This window comes from Eulemur rufifrons, chromosome 3 (assembly GCF_041146395.1).
Source record: "Eulemur rufifrons isolate Redbay chromosome 3, OSU_ERuf_1, whole genome shotgun sequence".
In the NCBI taxonomy this organism is placed as follows: Eukaryota; Metazoa; Chordata; class Mammalia; order Primates; family Lemuridae; genus Eulemur; species Eulemur rufifrons.
The window spans coordinates 20,424,179-20,431,829 of record NC_090985.1 but is presented as its reverse complement, the minus strand read 5'-3'; positions in this window follow the sequence as shown (position 1 = coordinate 20,431,829).

Genomic DNA, 7,651 nt, shown 5'->3' with positions numbered 1-7,651 from the left:
GAAAACAATTTTAGTAATCACTACTCAAAGAGTAAGAGGAAAAGACATGTCTATAGTATGGGTGATGTATATAAGGAAATGTCATATACACATTTAGGGAAGTAAGGTGGAAGGAATTACAGGCTGGAGCCAATGTCTATAGCTACTGAGTAAATGAAAAAATATAAACAATATGATGAAGTTCACAGTTTAGCAGTAACAAAAGGGCTGATCTCTGCATTAAGAATAGAAGTGCTATTGTTCTGCCTACATAGATAATGTATTTGTGACCTTTCACATATGGAACAAATTAAGTTGTATAAACTTTCACACTTCTTTTTAAATATGACACTCTGAGCAAATTTTGCCTTGTGGTTCCTGAAATAGTCTGTCCTTCTCCTTTTCAACGAGACATATTGCAGAGAATATTTCTGGAAAACAATGAAACAGTGATGTGAGAAAGGATTAAAATAATTGAAATGCTTATTTGAAAAAATAATTATTAATATGTTTTTAAACAGAGAAATGAAAGCCTTAGTACACAATACAAAAATGCAAAGATGGTGGTACATGACGTTTCTGTAGCCAAAAAAAAAAAAACAGAAAGAGAAAATTTGCCCAAGTATAAAGATTTTATACACCAAAACAAAAAAACCAATAAGACATATTACAATGCAAGAACTGAATCAGTAAGGTGTCATTAGTCAGCAAGCAAAATGATTGCTTAAGGGAAAATTCTTGTGTAACATGAAGTCTCTTCATAACTAAGTGTAGTGTCTGCCAGAGACAAAGGAACGAACCAAAGAGAAAAAAGAAAATAGAGCTGAAAAATAGACAGAAACATACATAAACAAATATTTTATAAGTTGATTAATGGTGTAAAATGGATTTTCTATAAATGTTTTAGGAAATTGAATATCCATAGGGGAAATTAAAATCTGACCTTTGACCTCACATTATACACAAAATCTATTTCAGGTGGTTCATAGAGTGAAATATGGAAATATTTGATTCAGTATATAAAAGACAATTTAGGGAAATCTCTTCATGACTATAGGGCAGGGTAAAAATTCTGAAACTAGACCTAGAATATATTTATCATAAAAAGTATTCTAACATAGTTGATATAAGGTAAGATTCTGGAGACAGACCGAGTCAACCTCAGTGTCTTCTATTCCTTTCCCATAGAGCTTTAGCTCAGACTCACAGCTAGACCATGGAGTGGTAAATAGTGCCTATTCTTTAAGATATTGATGTTACAAAACAATCAAGGGGCTCACTGCCCAACAAGCATAGAATCCAATACCATGGCACTAGAATTTGTGAAAAGAAAAGCTTTATTGCTAGTTGACTGGCAAGAAGATAGGAGTAAATCTTCAAACCTGTCTCCCTGAGCTGGGGGCTGGTGCAGGTTTTATAAACACAGGGTAATGAGGTGTGATTTGATTGGATCTTTTAATAGGGTGATGATGCCAGGAGGTTTGCTTTGACTGGACTATGCTATGAGGTGATGCCAGGGCTAAATCTGATTGCATACTGGGTTATTCCATATGGTGTCCACTTCTTAAATCAGGCACCTATTCCTCACTCCACTCTAAGCACCTATAGTTGCATGCTTGGTTCATCTGGGTATGCTCAGGTTATATGAGCTTCAACCTGGGGGTCCATGGCAGCTGAAAAACAACTTTGTGCCACAAAAGTTGAGCCAAATTGGTCTGATGTAAGTTTTAGACTCCATGAAGACCGAATTTAGTGAACATGAAGTCATAATCTCAAATATGTGAGCCATTCATCCATTGAACTCTACCTTCTAATCAGGGTAGAGTATGGAGACAGAGTTTTAGGTACTTGCCTCATGATGTGTTCTAAGAATTTAATTTGTTTCTAATGACAGTGTTTTGAAAATTGTGGTGTCCAGGCCAACCACAGTGAAAACTGGTGGTTTAGTATCTTGTGGGAAATCGTATCTTCCACTCTATCAGAGAGTTTGTTTTGGGACTTGGTGTACCATACTATGTCATCTGTGCCTGTGACATCATGTTAGTACATTTTGCGTTTATTGCCTGTCTGTCTTCTTAAATACGGTCTCTCCCATCTCACTGACTCTGATTTGACATATTGAAATGAGTCACTCCTTCCTTGTACACATCTACTTGTGTCTCATCTTGGGTCTCTAGTTTGGTAAAGCATGATATTCACAGTGCCCATCAGATAGATGAGAAATTATGTATTGAAATGAAGAGGAAAGGGGGATTTGACAAGTCATGTAACTATTATAATATCTCCAGTTAAATGAAATGAATGGAATAACCCTCCATGTGTTAAGGTGTGAAATTTAAGTGAAACTGTTATTTCCCTAGGAGTAAAGCATAAGCTTGGAGGTCAGCTGTATCTCTCACTCCAGGTCTCTAGCCCATAGGAACTCATTTTTCTCACTGAAACTATCAATGTGGTGTGGAGAGTATATACCATGTTTATGGACCAAAAAAAGAAATCCTTAACATTATATATGTCCATGGGAGTGCAATACTCAATCTCATGTTTTTGTAGGCTTTGTAGGCATGGTTCTTGGACACACCCCTGGTGCTGGTCTGTGACTAGGGAGCTGTGTGGGGATGGGTGGACAGTCCTCTCTGCTATGGGATTCTTTGTTTATCCAGCACATATGCAGAGTCATCCTTCAGCCTGTGTCCATCTCATATCACTGCTGGAGGGTTGGGGATATTTTGTATTATGCTTATTGTTTTGTTTGCCTCTATCAGGCTTTTTCTACCTGTGCCAAACATATTCTGAAGCACTCACCAGTTTTAAGCTGCAAAAAGCCTAGTGCCTAAAGGATTTTTGTTTTTGTTTTCCCCAAGTCTGTAAGTATAGTTGATTCTAATATTCTCCTAATGAGTGTGGTCAGGAGCTGTGACTTGCTTTAAAGCAATAAAATACCACAAAAGTAATGGTATATCACTTGGGTGATTATGTTACATAACATTGTGATTTTTGTTTTATTAGGAAACTTTCTCTCTTCATGGATTTGATTAAACCTTCTGCCATTTGGGAGAAGCCCACATGGCAAGGAACTGAGGTCCTTGGTCCAATAGCCTGCCCCTGAAGTTTGTAATATTACATTTACAATGAATCCAAGATGCTTTTCAAAAAGATATTGTATCACTTCACAAGTAGGATTACTGCCTTAAAATGATCCTACTTCTCCCCTCATCCCTTGTATTATTGCTGTTATTCATTTCACTTATATGTAAGCATACATGCACATAAGTATGTATATGGATGCATGTCATGAGTGCATGTCATGTGTGGTGCAAGATCAGACATAACCAGGCCACGCACATTTGTGTCTTTCCACATGGTCAGACTTTTATTGATGCATATTCAATCATAAATGCCAGAAACTACATAGCTATATTGTGATTTTATTTCCTTGTATGGTTATAATTGGTCAGTGTTGTTTTTCTCTAACTGTCCAACTGAAGTTTCCTAATTCTAGAGTTATTGTGGGCATTTTTCTGATGCTGATAAGTGAGTAATCTAGTTTAGGTACTACATCTTGAAAGCTGTAGTATATAGTGATCAATTATTGAAATACTGATTCTTTTGTATAAAAATCATCAATAAATAATGTCCTTTATAAGACAGTTATTTGTAGATTGTGTTTTTTATCTGTCTGTGGAATTGCCACTGTATCATGCTAGTAGTGAGTCTCTGCCTCAATTCATGTAGGTTTAGTATACATAGTACATAGTGTTTGATCATTGGAAAACTACTTCTTGTACTTGATTTGGTACATCAAGCAAAGTAATGTAGCTATATGGATTTTCCCCTCTCTTATTTATCAGTTTACATAATAGGTTAGTAGGCAAGAAAGACCACTGCAATCCTTGGGGGTCTGAATTTTCACTTAAGCCTTGAATGGTTTGTACTGCTGCATTTAGTTCACAAATATAGGAAGCTGGGGACCAGTTGTGGCACCTAGATTTCTACCAGCTCTGATTTGACATTCCAGTCTGGACCACCCTGTTTGGGGCCAGTTTGCTCCAGTTAATTCATCAAATGAATCTGATAAGATGCATCTGAAGACTCTAGGTGATGAAGATGAGGCCAAAGATGTGGCAAAAGTTGAATAAGGTGAGGCACACAGGGGTGATGGAGCTTTTGAAGAAGCTAAGTCCACATATTGCAGGTGCATTATAGCTGTCAGTCTGCAAATAGTTAATCAAATACCATGCTCAGCAAGCAGATAGTATAATTAGTAATTTGTCTGCAGTGGGGGGGGGTAGTGAGCTTGTGTTACTTAGGTTTATCTGGTTACAGTCTCTCTGATGTCAATGTAAATATTAATAATAGGACAGTAAAGTTACTGTGATGGCTATATGAGATGAATAATAAAGGTGATAAGATTTAGTAGAGAAGTTGCATAAATTTGTAGCCATTATGTTGTCTTAAGTGAGTAAAATATTTAATTATTCCAGTGATGACTAGAAGTGATGTTAAAGTTAAAAATACTGGTTTAGTGGTAAGTAAAATTGGATAAAATTGAAGTACACTTTCAATTTTTCTTATGGAAAAGAAAATAATGTAGTACCAATATTGCAAATATTGCAGAAAGTATGTCCAGTGACAATTTGGAGAAAGGTTGGAGATTTTGTGTAATTTTAACACTCCTCTTTTTCCTATAGTCCAGTAAACATTTCTGTGTCTACTGGCCACAATGTCCTATTGGGAGATAGTGTTGTCATTTAGCCTACTGCTCACCTTGTGAGGTATAAAATTTGTATCATTTTATTTCTTATCTTTATGACCATTAAGGTCAGTTAATTAAAGTAAGATTGGGAGTTTCTTTTATGGAGTCTTCCTCTTTAGTTTACATAAAATCTACCTGCAAGCAGAAGTTAAAGGTGTTGGGTTTGTATGTATCTATGGGTTTAGTACATCTGTATTTGTCTAGGCTAGTTTTACATTGCTTACAATTAGCTATAGCCTTGCTAATTTGGTGCCACGTCACCTTTTGATTTTTGTCTGATAGGCACATGTACAATGAGTATGTGCCTAAATGTCCTTTTTGCTTAGGTAATTGTAGGATTGTTTGTGGTAAGTTGTTTCTGGTGTCTGTTTAATTTTGAAGTCATGTTCCTGTTTTATTCTAGTTATTGTAAGTACTTGTGGTAACTCACTTTTCTTGTCTGATTTTCTCCTGAGTTGTAGAGGTGGTGATGAATGTCTCCATAAGTTGTGTGGATATCTGTAGCTTTAATTTAGGTATGTTGTGTATGTCAATGCTTATGTTCCTTGTCAGTGCATCTGCCTGGTTATTAAATTTTGTGTTCTGTGAATTATTTTTTTGGTGTTCCATTACATGAGTCATGAATCTCATAATTCTCTTGGATAATTCATATAGTTCCTCCCAGTAAGATTTGGACCATATGACTTTATTGTTAGTTGTAAAATTATTTTGTTTCAATTTGTGTGATCATGGGGCTATGACATTTGTGACTGCCCATGAGTCTGCAAATATGGATACTTTCTTTTGACTTTGTGATACTGAGCGTCTGATTGATAGAACAACTGCAATCAGTTCTGCATGTTGTGCAGAGAGTGATTTACCTGACTCCTTCAGAACTGTTTGGTCCTGGGGTCTGAGTGCTTTTGCTGCCATCCACTGGGTCTGGCCTTGGGTCACGGAGGCTGATCCGTCTGTAAACCAGGTTTTAGGCAAGACATTAGACCAGACAGGACCCCATTTTCCTACACTGGCATGGATTGTCCCTGTCCTCGGAATAAATTCCGGCAAGTCTATTTCAGTCTTGTGAATCTCCTCAGTGAGGAGACCTGGTTGACCCTTAAAGCCAGTGTCTTGACCTGGGATGCACCATTTCCATGTGAGCAGCTTTGGATCAATTTGGATACCTGTCAATTCTTCAGGACCCAGTTTTATCCGGTGAAGGAGAGGCAAATAGCATTTAATTGTAATGTTGTTTTTGTCAGTCAGAGGCTCAGTGTTTTTTAAGGGCTTCATATATAAGCCACGTGTATTTTTCAAATGGGCTGAATTTGTTGTTAAAGTATGAGAATTTTGTTGTCCAAAATCTAACCAGTAGGAAGCATTTAGACCCTGGTTTATTTTTTTAATATTAAAAAAAAAAATTTAGAGACAGGGTCTTGCTCTGTTGCTCCAGCTAGAATGCAGTGGCATGATCATAGCTCACATAGTTCATGATAACCTTGAACTCCTGGGCTCAAACAATCCTCCTGCCTCAACCTCCTAAGAGCTAGGGTGACAGGCACATGCTTTTTTTTTTTAAAAATTTTTGTGCAGAGATGGGGTCTCACTATGTTGCCCAGGCTAGTCTTGAACTCCTGGCCTCAAGTGAAACTCCCAAAAGCTCTGGGGTTATAGGAGTGAGCCATGGCACCCAGCGTAGAGTCTGGTTTCTTTGTCTATTGAACATGTTCAGTATTTATCACTCATCAAAATTTGCAGCCTAAGTTGTGAATCTGGAGATGAGTGATGCAATGTTTGTAATGTGGTGATTTCTTCTTCTGAGTGTTTCAAGTGTGTGTGTTTGTTCTTGTCCCCATGTGGAGTCTTGGGATTTCCTAGTTATCTTATATATTCGTTTCAGGATGATGTTTAAGTATGGTATATGCTGTCTCCAGTATCTAAATAAACTTATTAATGTTTGTGCTTCCTGTTTGTTATTCAGTGCCTTAAGGATTTTTATCTACCACTGTGGTCAAGATTATTCTTCCTTGTGATGACCACTACACTCCTATAAATTTGCAATTTCTGGTTTTGTACATATTATTGGTCCATCTCAGCAATCATAAGTGTGTTATTCATTGGGATTTTTATGTAAGTTTTTTTCTGCTCATTGTTTACCATTATAATGTCATCTATGTATGACACCACTGATTAGTATTTTGATTGGTCTATGTGTGATGATAAAATGGAGGGAGCTATTACTGGACTATTTAAATATCCTTGTAGTAACCTTTTAAATTGGTATTGTTTGCCTCAAGTAAAGGTGGTGTATACCTGGCTTGCTTTCTTTATTGGTATAGTGAAGAACATGTCTAACATGACTATGGTTACTAAGTATTTTCCATTGTAGTTAGTGATCTTATTAATATTAATGATTTCTTCTACCTCTGGTAATGTTCCTGGCATTTTAGGTGATACTTTCTTTAAATTTCTATGGTCAATAGTTAATCTCTATCTCCCATTTGATTTTAGGACAGGCCATACTGGACTATTAAAGTTGTTTTAAATGCCAATTGTAATAATATCTTCCTTGAGGAGCTCCAGAATTTTTCAGTTTTTTCTTTATGTCCTCCCTTTAATGCATATTATTTAGTGTATGTAGCCTGGTGTTGTGCAGGCAGTGTTATAGGCTTCATTTTAATTTGTGCTAGGTTAGAGAAATTTATTCCTTTAAGATTCTTAGTAGGCTACCATAGGCTAAAAAGTTTTGGGATCAGATCCACTCCCATAATGTTTTCTAATTTGACTGAACAGTAAAAAGTTTAAATTTATATAGCAGTATAGAAGTAGAGATTGAGAAGTCTCAGGTAAATTTGCCTCCAATGTTTTTGTCAGAGTGTGGTGTGTTATATCTAAGATGACTTACTTTTATTCAGGTGTCTGAATGTGTTTGTATGTGTA